Source organism: Anas platyrhynchos, chromosome 1, assembly GCF_047663525.1.
Source record: "Anas platyrhynchos isolate ZD024472 breed Pekin duck chromosome 1, IASCAAS_PekinDuck_T2T, whole genome shotgun sequence".
Taxonomy (NCBI): Eukaryota; Metazoa; Chordata; class Aves; order Anseriformes; family Anatidae; genus Anas; species Anas platyrhynchos.
In genome coordinates, this window is record NC_092587.1 from 87,387,196 (window position 1) to 87,403,543 (window position 16,348).

The 16,348-nt window shown below is 39.5% G+C and overlaps 1 protein-coding gene across 36 annotated transcripts in view; it reads left to right on the forward strand.

The window, feature by feature from the left end:
• Positions 1-16,348, forward strand: part of ZBTB20 (zinc finger and BTB domain containing 20) — a 522,330-nt gene that overhangs the window by 380,735 nt on the left and 125,247 nt on the right. For all 36 annotated transcript variants that reach the window (XR_005267038.2, XR_011812419.1, XM_038181943.2 and 33 more), the window contains one exon: positions 973-1,027. The gene's annotated coding sequence lies outside the window, so the exon portion shown is untranslated. The remainder of the gene's footprint in view (positions 1-972; positions 1,028-16,348) is intronic.

The following is a 16,348-nucleotide window of genomic DNA, read 5'->3' on the forward strand; positions in this document are numbered from 1 at the left end:
GCACCGTATGGATCCCGGGGATGTTATGCACCGTGCTTCTGGTCCCCAGACCAGCAATCTTTCAGAGAACACTGTCTGGTCTGACTGCCTGAATTTATTTCAGCTTGATGAAGGAAAGGCAGGACAGGACTGATTTGTAGCATAAAACACTTTGGGGGCATCTGCCTTTGTTTTCGTTGTCAAATAGGCGTGTATCTTCTTCTTACAATTCAGAGTTTTAATACATTTTGTCTATTCCTTAATCCTATGTTAATACGTTTTGCACAATGTGTTGGCCATATAGCTTAGTATTCCTTAGTAGACTTGAGAAACCAGACCTTTAGTCTACCAAAAGTTTGTAATCCTTTAGCCTTTCCGCTTTGATACATCCGTTTGTTGTGTTGGTTTTTTCTTAGGAGTCTCTGGGTAACAAATCTGTCAAGTCCAAAAGATACTGTGTTGACAGAAGGAACTAAGACAACACAATTTTTCTGTGCAGCTATCAGCTGTAATGTAAGCATCCTCAGCCCTAATAATATGCCTAACCCCTCTTCTGTGAAGGTCAGGATCAAGAAGGCGAGTTCTGTTTCAGAGGCCTATATCATCTGGCACGGCTGCTAAGAAGGATGCCATTCAAATCTGGCAGTGTTTTTGTGATAAGAGCATTTGTCCATAGGAGCCACAAGCCTATTTCATGGAGACTGTTGAACAGCCACCAGAGGATATTTAGTCTCTGCTGGCTTGAAATTATCACAGGACTGAAATGCTCCTCAGCCATTAACAGTTTTCTCAGCTATATAGTTTTGGGGTCAGGTAATTTCAAAACTTCCAAAATGTATACATTTTGTGAATTTTAAGCACTTTTTTTCTCTCCTGTGGGAACTGCTACCATCTGTGAGTCTCCTCGATCCCTTTTTTATCTTGATATCATTTAGAGTGTTTATTATCACTTAAATTCATAATTTCTTCTTTTTTTCTCCCTTTTCGTTACAGATCACTCACAATCAGTTTGTGGCCTTCCTCCGAAGGAACCTCTCCTATCTCTTCTGTAAGTATTTGTTACCAAACATTTTATACTTTTCATTAATATGAGTTACATATTTTGTTCAAGTTCCATTTAGGGCAGTAGAGAGCCTTTGTGAACGTCTCTGTTACTGGCCACAAGAGTCAATATCGAGTTGTTATACTGGTGCAGCAGTCCAGAATTATAATGCAGCATCAGCTTATGGGACTCAGGCTTAGTTCAGTGACATTGTGTGATCAATTGATCTGGAATTAATATGTGCATTTCTGGAGGACTCCTGTTAAATCTGGGGACATATTTGATGTGATGGGTATTGTGTGGTTGAGCTCTGAGAATAAAGCGTGTCGTATTCCGTGCTGTGCAAGAGTTAAACAAGTGTAGGAATCAGTCAACTAGCATTTCAGCCCATCCCTGCTGATACCTGCCCTCATGGCATGGAACCCTTCCTTACCCCAGTCCTTTCCAACCTAATACCAACCTGCTCTTCTTATCTGGGTAAATTAAATACGCTGTATTCACCTTGACACCTAACAATATCAGAACTAAAAACCTGTTAGTGGTTTCTTTGGAAAATATTAGGTAGGGTTCTGTTTTTGCCTGTTCTCCTTCACTTGCGTTTGGCTGCTGCTATGTAAGTTATCAGTGCAGTGACTTTTTTCATTGGAGAAAATACAACATAAATCCAGATAATTGTGTTCTTAAGAACTGGAACAGGAAGATTTAAAAAAAATAATCATTTGAGTTTTGCTTTTTCTTTTTTGGGGGCACGGGGAATGAAACTTAGGGAGAATTTGTTTGTTTTCTTTTAGTTTTTAATCTTGCCAGGCTCTAATCTGTGATGGTTTTGTGTATTTAGAACAAAACTTTACATTTTGCATTGAGTTTTTAATACATATTGGCAGTGAAATCTACTGTTTTGTAACAATGAAGCTTTTTGTTGTGATATAAAGGGAAATATAGAACTACCACATCATAATATTTACTAAAGTAAAGATAGACCAAAGTTTTCCAAATGTCCACCAGCATTTTAAGCCACTGTTTTGGGGTGTTCAAGCTGGAGCTATTGCCAAAAATAATGAGGACTTCTAAATTTATGTTTAGAACTCCATGTCCAAATCTGTCTGGACTTTGTGTTACTTCAGATCTCCATTTTGCAATTTAAATTCGTGTCTACTACATGTTCAGAGAGGAAAGTAGATGGCTGTTAAAGTGCTGCTTGGAATTAAAATTTAAAAAAAAAAAAAGGCATAACACAGTAAGAAAAAATAGCATTTTTATATTTGGGAGAGAAATTAAACTGCAACTTTTAGTTCAAGTTGAGTTCTGATTGTTGGAATTTCTTCAAAGGCATGCTGAAGTGCAAAGAGACATTCAGAATTTTTTCAGGTGCATGCTGAAACAAAGAGCTTTCTTTTGCTGATGGCAGAGCTAAAATATGTGACTTTAACATTTAAAGTTGACTCGGTACTTTTGCTATGCAGAAAGAAATGGCAGACTTGCTTCTCCCCCGCCCTATGGGCAAAAACATGAGATATGCTGCAGTGACTGCCAAAGGTGATATGACAATGCCAACTACCAAGGAGACGTATTTGAGCTGACCTCTCATGCCAGTGATCTCCCCATATTTCTTTCCATTCCCCTTTTCCTTTCATTATAAGGTGTCCCAAATCTGTAATTTACAACGTGCTGTTCCCGTTTTCCTCTGATATATTTGCTACAAATAAGTAGGAGTCTATGCGCGTGCATAGCTCCCCGTGGCAGTGTCAGGCCTGTGAGACGAGGGGAGCAGAGGCCCCCACAGAATACAACATGGCTTACGTCTAATGTGACATTTATTTGACTCAGAAAGGCAATTGATTAAAGTCCCATCAGACCTTTGCCATCATGTATTATGTATTTATCCAGCAGGGGCGGTTCATAACGGTCCCTGACAAATCCTATTATTTTTGTTGCAGAACTTCATGGTATCGATAAAAAGTGTTAATGATACTCAGGGACTCGACAGGCACACCTCTTCTGTGAACACTTCCTGCAGCAGCGGTGCAGCCGTTTATTTCTGTGGCAGAGACTGCATGCCATCAACATTTGTACAAACTCACCAGTTTATTCCTGCTCAGCTTTGGCAGCGTCAGGTAGCAGTGTGCAAGGCAGTTTTGATGGAAGCAACAAGCTAGCTTCATGTTGGATAGGCACGTGGAAACCCAGAGCCGAAATCCCTCTCTGACAGTGCTTTGCTGTGTGACCATGAAGATGTCGTTTCCCTTTGTTTCTTGACCTGTAAGGCTCGAGTCACACACTTTCTTGCTTCTTTAAGTCAGGCTTATTCTATAGCTGAGGGCTTCTTTGTGCTCCTCCATTCCCATCTCAGCCAGCTCCACAGGAGCCTCATGTTATTTCAGGCATGTGTGTAAAGTTTGTATTGCTTGTACTGGCTCTCCTTTCTCTCTGTAAGGTAGGTCCTTCAGGCCACTGATCTTTTAAGTTCTTTTGGGTAACAGAAGAGAAAAAAAAAAGTAGAATTGGGACATTTTCACGTTAGAAGCTGTTAATGGTACCTGTCAATCTATAGATAATACTTGATTTGTTCTGCCCTCTGCCTCAGTACCCACTGCTGGGCTTTCTTCTCCCATCCCTACCCACAGCTTGCTGATGATTCAGAGTCTTCCTCCTCCTCCCGCAGGTTATGTACATGTCTGTCTGTCTATATGTCATCTGGTTTTTGAAGGTGGAGGGATTTCATGTATCTCTCCCCCAAGCAGTATTCCCACTTAAGAGGAATGCAATTAATCTCTGCTCCACTTGAATGTCTTCAGGAGTTTTGAGAGAAGCAGGTGGATTCTTTGTCAAAAATAGACCTTTTCATGGAAGAAAGTCTTCTTACTAGTCTTGAGCCTTTCTATCATATTGTCAACACCATGTAACAGTATTGACAATACTAAGGTGCTTTGCAGTAAGATAGGCATGTACTGTAGGATAAGTAGCTGCAGTAGGATGCTCTTTTTACTTCCAGAGCACTACCCATTCAGGTGGAACTCACACAATATTGAAGGATTACCTGCTGCTATCTTTGGGTAAATACAAAGCAAAAATGCCCCAAAGTGATCCAGATACAAAGAAGTTGCATGTTGTGTTAACCTGATTCCATGGACATCTGTTCATTTCCTTGATCTAACTGGGGTGTACTGAACTCCAGCATCATTCTGATTAGATTCTGCACTGATCCTGATCCTTGTGCTTTGACATCCTCTTTAAAAAAAAAAAAAAAGTGTCATTTATTCCTCAGCTTCATGAAGATATACTTGGTCAAGTAATGATGACCTAAGGGAAGATGAGCAGCATCTTACTGATCTCATCATAGTTATGAGAACCATCCATCATATGATCAGTGATTCGTGTGTCAAAAGACACCCAGCAATGTTCCAGGCTGCCAGTTGCCAGTTTCTGAGAGTACGTATTCACTTTATCAGACATGATGATGCTCAAATAGCCTTTGATATCTCTCTCTGTACGTGTTCTTGCTGTTGGTACTTGTTCACCAGCAAACTGTCATCTGGTAGCAATCCAAACCATCATCGTGAAATATCTACGAATAGCAGCATCTGAACCTCTTTACTTAGTTAGTGTGCTTCATATTATTTTGCAGATGAGGAACTTGAGAATAACAACTATGATTGCTACATCAGGAACAGGGAGGAGGCATCTTTTCTATTCTCAGGTTTCTTAAGAAATTCTCCGTTACTTCAAAGGAGGATAATAACCTCCAGATCAAGCTTATTAATGAATCAAAAATGAACATTTGCAAAATGACAAAAAAAAAAAGTCTAGATGTACTAATTCTTGTATTTACAACAGCTTTTGAGAGCTGTTTTCATTTTTCAAGAATTAGCAAATTTAGTGTAATAAATTGACATACAAATTATCCATAAGAATCAGTTTATCCACTTACAAGAGTAAGGAGTTGGTTCAAAGGGAATTGTCACCTACACAGCAATTTAAGACAGGAAAAGGACAGTATTTTCCCAGCTATTGTATGTCTCCTGAAGAAAAGGAATTCTCCATAAAAAGCAAAAAAAACATGGGCAGAGACCCTCTATTTGGTGTGTGCAAATTAGAGAAATGGTAAAACAAGATGGAAACAGAAGTGGAGTAGAAATTATATTCTGAAGTGCTTATAGAAATCAAACTGTATAACTGAGAATCCACCCCTGCATGAATATTCTTAAATAATTGCCAGGACTTCAAACTTAATTCTGTGTCTGAAGACATAACCATCAAATGGACTTAAGCAATAGACTTGCATGAAAAAAAAATTATCTTCTTTAAAACAACTCTGATGAAGTTTGAAGTTCATGGTTTTGTTTGTTTGCTTGTTTGTTTGTTCTAAAACATTTTTAATAAAAACAGACCAAATATCCAGAAAACCAGAGAAGTAGCCGGGGGAAAAAAGGCCACATCTGATACCAGTTTTTCATTCAAGCATTAGTTTCACTGTTAATACTCAAATTATTTAACAAATAATAATGGCTACCCGCAGCTGTGAAGTTGATGTGAGGATTATGACAGAGGCATGTAAGTGACCTGCTTAGGCTTGTAATACCTACAAAATATCCACAGAGGTTGAATGAGGTTGAATTTGAGACTGGCCAGCATGACAGCTGGAAATATCACGCCTTTCTGCCATTATGCTTATTGGAGATTCTTTTGTTCTGGTTATTTTTCATCAAATTAGTGTAATATAATATATTGAGTGTTAGCTTTCTTTGAAATGTAACAGGTTACAGCAGGAAAATTGGACATTATACTAGAAAATTCTGGAAGTATAGTATCTAGATTTAGCTAAGGAAAAAAAAAAAAAAGGAAGAAAAGGACAAAGAAAATGCAATCATCCATTGCACCTTTTTTTTTGTCTTACTCCACACTGGCATAATTCAGTATATTTGGATAGAAAAGACCACCTTGCTGAGGCAGTAGCAGCATTGCCTACAGCAGTTTGAACAACATCAACCACATCAACCATCCAAATATTGAGACAATCCAGTTTGTTAGGTCTGAAATCACTGTGCAAAATGGCAAGACTACAGAATGTAGCAGAGCTTTTCAGAATATTCCCTTTGCAGTTATGGTAAATTATCTTCCAACTTGGGCAAGCATGTTGCTGTTCTACATTTATATCACCACATGTCTCTCTTTTTTTTTTCTGAAATGTACTGTCAGTCCTTCTCCTTATCTAAAAAATCTCTGAGGCACTCAGCTTTAATGTCATGTTACATAAAATGGGCACATACCTGTCTCCATAAAATGTACACACCAGATTTAACGTGGAAAAAAAAAAAAAAAAACAAAAAAAAAGAGTACTAAGAGAAAGTTGCACTGGAGGAGTGGTTATTATAAAGCCAGGTAACCAGAAATGGTTGGTTTCCAAAAAACCACCTCTTGATCAATAGGTCATAAATTTGACTAGTGGGACTGACACTGAAATGCAAGTTCTCACAGAGGTCTAAATGCCGGACTAAGTCTCCACATTTATGCTAAACGTCCTACATATAGGGCACCATGATTGAAAATGAGCTTTAAAGAGCATCTCAACCATTTCCCTTTTCTTTTCACCTCTCTCACTTAAAAAAAGAAATGGAAACCATCTGCTATATAGTTTACCTGTGTGCCATTACACAGATGTACATGACAAAACATATGTGATCATTGATTAGTCCTCAGGATGTGCTTCAAGAAGGCTGGCTTACCTCTTGGTGGGAATGGGAAATTTTAGACATAAAAGATTCATAGTGTATTAAGAAATAATGTTTTCTTCCTCTGAACTTGATGCTTGCTGCTACTTCCCTCCATCATTTTGGATAATATCATGCTGAATATAATTCATGAATAGAGCCCCCCAGGTAATATTTTCATTTCATGTGTTTGCATGCCCAAAATATTAGATTTTTGAACACAACCAGAAGAAAATGCTTTTGGATTTGAATAGATCTTGCTGACTTCTCTTCCATCAGATTGAGTTTAAATTTAATAGAATGGCTGTATCCGTTTTCTGAATACTGTTTTCTAATGTTTTAACTTCTTAAGCATATGCTAAACAGCTTGATTGTCAGAGACAAAATTGGAATCCCAACTTCAAATAACATACAATTTAAAACTATTCATGCTTCAACCAATCACGAAAGTAAGGATCAGTTGCAACATTTGGACCTGGATATGTGTTTAAATTTCATATTCATCTGTCTTCGCTTATCCTTGATACTGGTAAAAGAGATTAATTGAATTTCACTTTTTGCAGTAAACTCCCTTTTAGATAAAAGACAAAAATTAATGTGTTACATTCTGAATGCTCTGCAATAAGCACTGAAGGGTGTGAAGGATACCTTCTATGTGTGATCAGCGTATAACCAACCTCAAAGAATAATATATTTGACAAACTGTTTTTCAATTCTTTCACTTAAATCCTTCAAGTTTTGGTTCTCAGTGTGAATTTCTTGCTGTGAATGTCCATGCATGCTTAGCATGATCTAGTTATGACACTAAGAAATAAAAGTCTGCCACAGAAGACTAAAAGAAAAATGCAGCTTTTCTTCCAATGAACTTTAATGGAAAGGTAACAATTCTAGTCATTGAATTACCTGTAGACTGAGGCATGCCTCAGGGAAGATTGTCAAAAATCCTGTTTTTTTGTAAGCTTGTTGAAAATATGCTAGCAGATCATTTCTTTCGGAGCCTCAAATTAACCTCATATCGGTACCTTCTACTGTGACTTCTGTAGCGCTGCCTTCACCTTACTTCCTGGCATGGCTATATTTTGTTGCATATCATCTTGGTACTGAGTGTGCCATTGCAGTATCGTAGCCTTGCTGTTGGGCTGCCCAGTTTGTCCTGTTGAAGAAATTCACAAAATGTGATAGCCTGAATAGATAAAGAATAGCACGTGACGTGTTCAGGGAGAAGTGGTGCTTTCTTTTTGTAAGTCCCTCTGTTCACTCAATATTTCTCCTCCAGATCTTAGTCCAGCAGCGTTTTGCTGGAAGACAGGGTCCAATATTCAAGCAAGAAATCTGAAGCATTCAGCTAGCAGATTTGTAGATGAATGTGCTTCCTGTTCTGGGTGTAACAATATTTTAAAAGCATAAAAATGAACTGGATGCCTAATTCAACTACACAAGTAAACTGCTCTGGCATTTTTGAGAGAGCTGTGGCATCTTTGAACTTCCCAAAGGACAGAACCATAGAAATAACATGGAAACATTATAGAAAGTTATTCTCCTGCCAGGTGAATAAGGCCTAAATATTGTTAATGAGCAAGTCGTTAAAGCTGATTGATCCTTTTATGTCTGTTAAGCATACTCTTTCTTTTTCCTACTTTATGATGTCCCCTCCTTTTATAAGGGGTTTCATAAAGAAAAATCACCCACTCCTCCCAAACCTATTAATTTAAAAAATACTATTATGTTTAACTAAAAATTATGGAAATATAGCCTTCACCTTGCCCAATAATTCTTTTTTCAAAACTCCCCTTCAGGTAAGCATTTGCTCACTTTACAATCCTTTTACTAATCTTCATCTTAATTCATAATTTCCCTTGTGATACTATATCAAATGCTTTACTGATAGATTAAATTTACTGCACTTCCTTTGTCTGGATAATCAGTTATCTTATCAAAGAAAGTTACTGGGTTAGTCTACTACAGTCTATCTTCGGAAGCTCGTGTTGTGTTTTATCCCATTTTCCATTTACCTCCATGTCTTTCATTCCTTTTTCCTCGAGTATTTGCTACACTCATGCTATTGAAGCTCATGATGTTACATCAACATCAAACAGGTGTAAGTGAGATGCAAATCAGTTTCAATACACCGTAGTACAGCTTTGCAGAATCCTATTCATTCTGACACCTACAAAGTGTTAAGTTCTCATCTGGCACACAAATAAAGTATCATTTATTATTTTTCATTGTCATTATAGCAAAGGGCAGGTGAGCTGATTTTGAGCCTTGGCTGGTGAATGTTCGCATGATTTGCAAAAGGGTTTCTAGAGATAAAATCGGAGACATCTACCTACACATGACAGTGCTTGGGCACTTGCATTAGCAAAACCTTAATGTATGTATCAGTAATGAAAATCTTAATTAAGACTGCTGCATCATTGTCCACGAACACTCTTTCTTTCTCTGTATGTGATGTCCTTTGTGTATTGCAGCATCTACCTGGTCCAGACAGACAGAGCCCTTGAAGAGTGTCTGGCAGATCTGATGATGATTATTAACAACTAGCAAATGGAAAACTCTTACCCATATTTTGTCTTGATACCGAAGCTTAGAATAGTAGGGCATGCAGCATAGCTTACTTTTTTTTATTTTATTTTATTGCTTTTTCCACTTCATTATCTTATTAGTTGGTTTCAGAATCCAGTAGCATTGATTAGAAGTGAATTATGTAGCTTACACTTGCCAAAATGTGCAGGCATCTATTTACCCAATAACATACCTTTTCCTTTAGAAACAATGCACTTGCCTAGGCCATGTTCCATATACACAAAAAGTATGCTAATGTGATGTGAAGACAGATTTTAATCTCCATAAATTCAGGAAATTTAGAGTTAAGGTTCCCACAGCAACCTTACCTCTGCCCCTTCCATACAATAGGGTCTTTCACTGCATGTTCCCTAGCTGCGGGTTTACCAAGGCAATATAGTACATAGAGAAGACAGTTTGATGGGTAGGAGCTGCTGAGTTTTTTCCCTGAAATTATATTACAGTGACATTTTGTTTGTTGAGCACTGTCCATGTTTGCTGTGGTTTGAAATACATTGAAAAAGCCTCTCGATGTAACAGACATAAGAACAAGTTATAGATATACTGATAAAAGCACGGATAGTGTAAAGTGAGGAAGGATGGATTCATGCACGTGTGCACACATTTATCTCCATGAAAGCCATCAGAGTTGTATCTTTTACTTCCAGATGAGTCAGACTGACTTCTCAGATTCACTGTTGTGTCACTGACATTGATAGTTTCTCTGGACTCACACCTGCACAGTAGGAGAATATGTGCAGCTACTGCTGTTTACTTTGACTGAGAAACAGCTACTGAGCCCCTTCTTGGCTGTACAAATCACTTTAGCCCCATACAGAAACCTGCACTTGCAGTGACTTTCCTTTTGCATAAATGTTGCATAGAAAGAGTTATTGCAAACTAATAGGAGGATTCGTGCTGAGGTTATTTGTTTGTGCAAGGCAGAAAAACTACATATGCCTTTACATCATCAAATGAGAAAATAGTTTTGAGAGCAAAGCACATGTAATGCAATAATCAATCAAACTGCAGCTCCTGTTTCAGCCACCATTAATATTCTCTGGACCAATATTTACATCAAAAACTGAAATGCTTCAGGTGAAATGAAATGTTTAAGTAAATGACTGGTTGGTATCAAGTCATTGCACTTATATCTGGACAGAATGTAAGCGAAGAATCTTCTCCAGTCAGATTTGATGCCATTCTTTACCCAAATGCAAAGATGCAATAGTAAAACTGCAGAGGTATGCAATGGTAAATTGAATTCAGAGCATTTATGGAAAGCTATTGCCACTGCAGTGAGAGCCCACATGTTGTAGATGAAGGGAAATTATATACTTGTCCTTGTCCCACCATAAGTGACAACTCCAAATTTTTTTGGAGAGAGGATAACCCTAGGTCTGTACTGCTAGTTGAAGCATGATCTTGAGAGGAGAGGGAGCAGGAACAGCCTGGAGGCACCAGCCAGCAGACAGGGCTGCCAAGCACGGAGCTCCAGCCATCGCCATTCTCTCCAGCGAGATCATGCCAGAGCTTTAGCAGTTCTCCTTGAGAGTGCGTATGTGTATACAAAGTGCACGATAGGCAGGACTGAGCCTAATCCCATCATAAACAGTGTTCACCGGTCTTCTGTGTTGCATCTTGCTCAGATTGCAGGAATAGTGATTCTTTCTCTTCATTTGTTTGTGTGGTGTTTTTGGTTTTTTTTTGGTCAGTTACACAATTGAGAAGTTTCAGTGGTGTCTAAAGTTAGAAATCTGTAGCTTAGAGTCTGGGAGAATCTTTAAGAAAAGAAAGATATTTTAATATGGTAATAACCTTGTTATTTCAAAACCAAGTGGTTTCAAACATGGCAGCGCTGCTACTTCTCTTTCAGGACTATGTACGTGTCAAGTTTGATGTTTTAAAACAAAGCTGTGTTATAATTATACAAGCGTGTTTAAGAAAAAAAAAAGCTTATGGAAAACTTAACAGCTGGAAACTGTTTTTTACATACTTGGATGACTCAAAAACAGCTGAATGGGTTTTTGCAAAGCTTTACCAAAAATGTCATTTCTGGATTGAGACAAGGCATGAGAAAGGTAACTGTTTCAGAAAGATATAAGCAAATATAGACAGAGATTATTTAATTCATCAACTTCCACTGTACGGTCGTTAATGTAATGCTAGAAAAATAAAAGAATTCATATTTATATAGTTTTTCAAAGATTTCAAAGATCTGTACCAGAATTTAAGGAACTAAGCTTTGTAGCTGTGAGTTAATCAAATATTAATATTTATATTTCATTTGAATATCACATATTCAAACAGGAAAACAAATACATAGAGAAAGGTACAGGGCTTGCCAAAGTTCAAGTAGAAAGAGAATACATCTGTGTTTGAAATCACAGAACGGTTTGGGTTGGAAGGGGCCTTAAAGACCATTTAGTTCCAACCCCCTTGCCAAGGGCAGGGACACCTCCCACTAGACCAGGTTGCCCAAAAGCCCCATCCAACCCTGGCCTTCAACAGCTTCTCTGGGCAGCCTGTGCCAGTGCCTCACCACCGTCACATAGAAAAGAATTTCTTCCTCATGTCTAACCTAAATCTCCCCTCTTTTAGTTTAAAGCCATTTCCCCTTGTCCTATCCCTACACTCCCTGACCGAGAGTCCCTCCCCAGCTTTCCTGTAGGCCTCCTTTAGGTACAGGAAGGCCGCTGTCTCTGCCAAGCCCCTTTTCTGGGCTGAACATCCCCAACTCCCTCAGCCTGTCTTTACAGGAAAGGTGCTCCTCTGGTCATGATCAGCCCTCTGATCATCTCGTGGCCCTCTTGATAGCACAGAGACCTTTAGGCTGGGCCCCTGATGAAGGTGCCTTATTGCTTGGAGTGGCTGAAATTCCCTTGTGCTGTTCTTCAGGTGCTCTCCTGCTGACCTGTGGCCCTTTGACTGTGTGCCCTGCATATTGGCCATCTTGCTCATGACACCAGTCACAGAGAGGCAAAAGAGAAATTAAAACAAAACCAAGACCCTTCATGAACACCCCCACACCTTCAGATTGCCTGGCTTTTGAAGTGCAGCTGCGCTCTGAGGCACACTTGGCACTGCGGATCCCTGGGCTAGGCTCTCCCAGATTCCCGTGGCAGGTGAAGAAAGAGCCTCATTCATCCACAGGCTCTGGGCACAGGTACCCAGCCCACCTCTTTCTGTCTCCCACCTTAATACCAAAGGCAAATTCTGCCCCATTCTGCCCCCTGCAACTGTGACACTTGGCTGAATTCAAGCATTGCCCCTGGGCCTAAGCCACTGGAGGGCTGTCGAGGTGACAGAGCTGCCACCGGAGACGTATTCTGGGGTCTTGTTCAGGGCATGGTCCAGTCCGTAACTCAGTAACAATCATTTTACTGTTTGAAACCTCAGTTGGTGAATAAATACCATTTTACTGCTGCTTAGTTTGGATGTGGAGCTGTATTGGAGGAAACTGCTCTTCTTTCATACTGAATTTTGTTTCAGGGCGGTGTGTGTGAAAAATAACACAAATAGGAGTATTTTTGGATGACCATACTGAATAGTCAGCAAGAAGTACAGTATGGTGAAGGGAAATCTGTTTGTAGTAAAAGCAATATGAGCTTGTGGTTTGCTCTTGGGACTGAGACATGAATTTTCACTTTAACCCTAGCAGAAAAGCTCCCTCCGATGCTGAGGAAATCTCCGGTCATTGCACCTCGCTTTCTCCCTCCGTATATTAGTGGTGATCATGACCCAGCTCTCCAGAATGCCGTTCATCTCGAAGTTCAGCTATTATCTGTGGCTTTGTAGGCATGCTGCTCACACCTAACAAGCCCACTCCTTGTCAGAGTGCAGAGTGCCAATGTCTGGCTTTCCAGATCAAGCAGGCTTTTTGGTGCTCGCTCCTTTTAGCTCTGCGCAACGCCCGATGCTGGAAGGGAGAGCCAGGCTGCCTCGTGCATTATGCAGAAGATTTTCAGCAGCAAGCCCAGGTTAAGGATTCAGTGCTGATATTTCAGCGGGACATAAATATCATTTCATTTTCTAAGCACAGCTGATCTGAGGTCCTTGAGAAATGGTAATCGTGAGGCAGACTTCAGCTTGCCGTTTTTCCAGGCATATTTGCGGCAGCCCCAGATTTCATTAGATTTAAGCTGCTCACCCAAACTATGGATTCACATGAAGAAAAAAAGATGTATCTAGCCAGCTAGGGGCACTTAACTCCACAAATCCCCTCAGCATAGCAGGCCACCGTCAATCTTTTCTAAGCTGTTCGAAAGCTTTGTCTGCGTGCCCTACGTGTTGACCATCTTTGCTCATGAAGGACCTCAGTTTTGTTTCCACCTCATCTTTTGCCCCTTTGAGATGACTGGTGTCACCAGTGGTTCTCACAACAAGGTATCCTTGTTCTCCTAGTGTCAACAAAGCTACAGCTTAAGCCAGCCTTTAACCGGGCATTAGAAGGAAATGAGGCTCTTCACGTTTCACTAGCAGCATTGCTTCATCTGCTTTACAAATAATTTTCTGGTCCAAAATTTCTCCACTGTTGCATTCTCATGCTAAAACGATTCAAATGCTGGGCAGTACTGTTACACGTCTCTCTCTTTCTTGTGTGTACATACCCTGTGCAGCAGGAAGTTTCAGGTTCATGGATATTTTTATCAGAACTCATTCATTCTTGCTTTCCTGAGTCATTCTTTAGATTGTATGTTTTTTTTTTAAATATCTGTTGACCAGAGGATGATGTGTTGAGATGACTGGATACAGGAAAGAGGAGAAGGATTAGTAAAAGGCAGAAGTCAGTGAGTTTGCTAATCTGTTGGAGATAAATCCTTCCCTGGAGAAAGAGTTGCATCCTGTAAAGCCCAGAGCAGTTACAGTACAATGGAGTTGCAGGCTGGCAAATTCTCTGCTTTCTTGCTAACTGGTATGAACAGCACTTAAAAAAAAAAAAAAAAGAAAAAGAAAAAAAAATAAGGGAAACAACAGATCTTTAAATGCAATTGCATTTAAACTTTGACAGAAATAGGAGAAACAAACTAAAGCCCAGTAGGCAGAGTCTTAGAAAAAAAAAATATTTTCCGTAACAGTATGCTGTATACACGAGTTGACATCATTTAAATAGCACAGGTGCACATGGGAGGTATGTTAGAAGCAACAGAAACTTTGGAGCATCCTCTTTATGGCCCTTCCACTCCAGCAGGGATTTATGGTTTAGCACGTCTGCCTGTGCTGGACAGCATCTTGAGTGGTCACCTTTTTTGACTGAATTTTTTTCAAGCTTTATCAGGAGTGGTTGAAAAAAGCATGGAGAGAGAACAATGAAAATTTTGTTTTTCTTGCCTACTTGAAACAGAAAAATCAATGTTGCCATTTTGGAGTGAGAGGCAGGTACCTCTCCATATGCAAAACATAACATAATGTGTTTTGCAACCCATTTTGAACAGGGTCATAGGCACAGGCAGGAGAAGTAAGAGCAACAGGTGACAGTGTGCAGGAATGCTTTCCATTGCATGTCTTTAATAACAATATTGACTCTTTCATACTATATGAACCCAAAGTTTTGTCGAGCTTGCATGACAAGGTTGCGCTACCAATGCATGTATAGCCCACCTGCATGTGTGCTCTTTGTGAAACATTTTGTCAGCCCGTTTGCAGTTTGCACTGGGATTTAGCAGAGTTTTGCAATCTCGGAGAATTCTGGCTTGTCAGATACAGTATTAAATGAAATTGGTTTGTATTGCAACAAGGCTGGTGGGAGGATCAAAGCCTTGGTATAAAATAAAAGGAGCTACTTGGCTTCTGTGTATGAAATTTCTCTATTTCCCTCTATTTTTTTCATTAGTATATTCGTCTCAAGGTATTGAGTTCTCCTGCAGTTAGCAAAATATTGTACCAAAATGGTTATTAGAGGGGATTGTCTCTTTAGTTGCTGTAAGCAGGGAAGCATGTTATTTGTACAAAGGGTCTCAGAAACTGTGTTTTTCTAAGGCTGATCAACTTTTCATTTTAAAATCACAGAGGCATGCACCTAGACAACATCATATATCTGATAATTCTAGCTTACCCTGAGAAGTCTGTGGCCAGCTAGAAATTTGGCAGATTGTCTCTCAGATGAGGAAGTAATTCTGGTTTACAAATTTAAAAGCCAAAATCTGTTTTAGTATTTCTTAAATGTCAAAACAACCCTCTGACCTTGAAAATGACTCTCTCTGTATACTTTTTGTGCTTTTAAGTAAAAAACAGTCCTTTTTTTTTAGTGAAATGTTGTAGCCTGGTAGTCATCAGATCTTAGAATTTAGGGAACAAAAAGTGACATTAACTCATCTATTCTTTCGTATCAATGGCAGCTGGAGGGAAAAAGTCGTAGTAACCTTTAACTATGCTTCCAGTTTATTTCAATAATGTACATCGCCTGTCTTCTCTGTCTGCATTGTTTCAGACCTCATAATAATCATACATGGGAGGACAAGATTTTCTGCTGTATATCAGAAGAGACCACCTGTTCCTTGATTTTGGTCTGTACCTTTCAACCCAGACTGATCATTCCCGATCCTTCATATGACCAGCTGAACTTAAATATGACATTTGAGCAGCCCATTTAGTTTACGTATCTCCAGTATTCTTATTTCATGTAAAGGCCTTTTGCCACTTCTGAATGTTTTGCGGTTTTCCCTCCTCTGAAAATGTGCCCTTCCTTCATCACTTCTACCTCTTTTTCTCACTCTTACTTTTCCTCTGTAGAAAGGAGACATCTGTGTGGTAGAAATGAGACATCTTTCTACAGAGTAGAAGCAGTCTGTGGTTCTCACTGGTAATAAGACATGGCATTAGTGAAACAAGTTTTGAAGCCCTCCTTTCTCCTATGGCAGCAGAGCACAGCACATCCTCAGCACTCCCAGGCCCTGCTGCTCTGCCCAAACAGTGGTTTAGATCTTCTAGGTTTTGTTACAAGGAACCTCCAGACTCTTTGCAAGGTGAGCTCTGGCCCTCTTCTGCCTCAGTTATCAGTAATATCTAACGTGACTCCACCAAGGCTTTCTGCCTGAGAGTTTTCTGTGGGTAA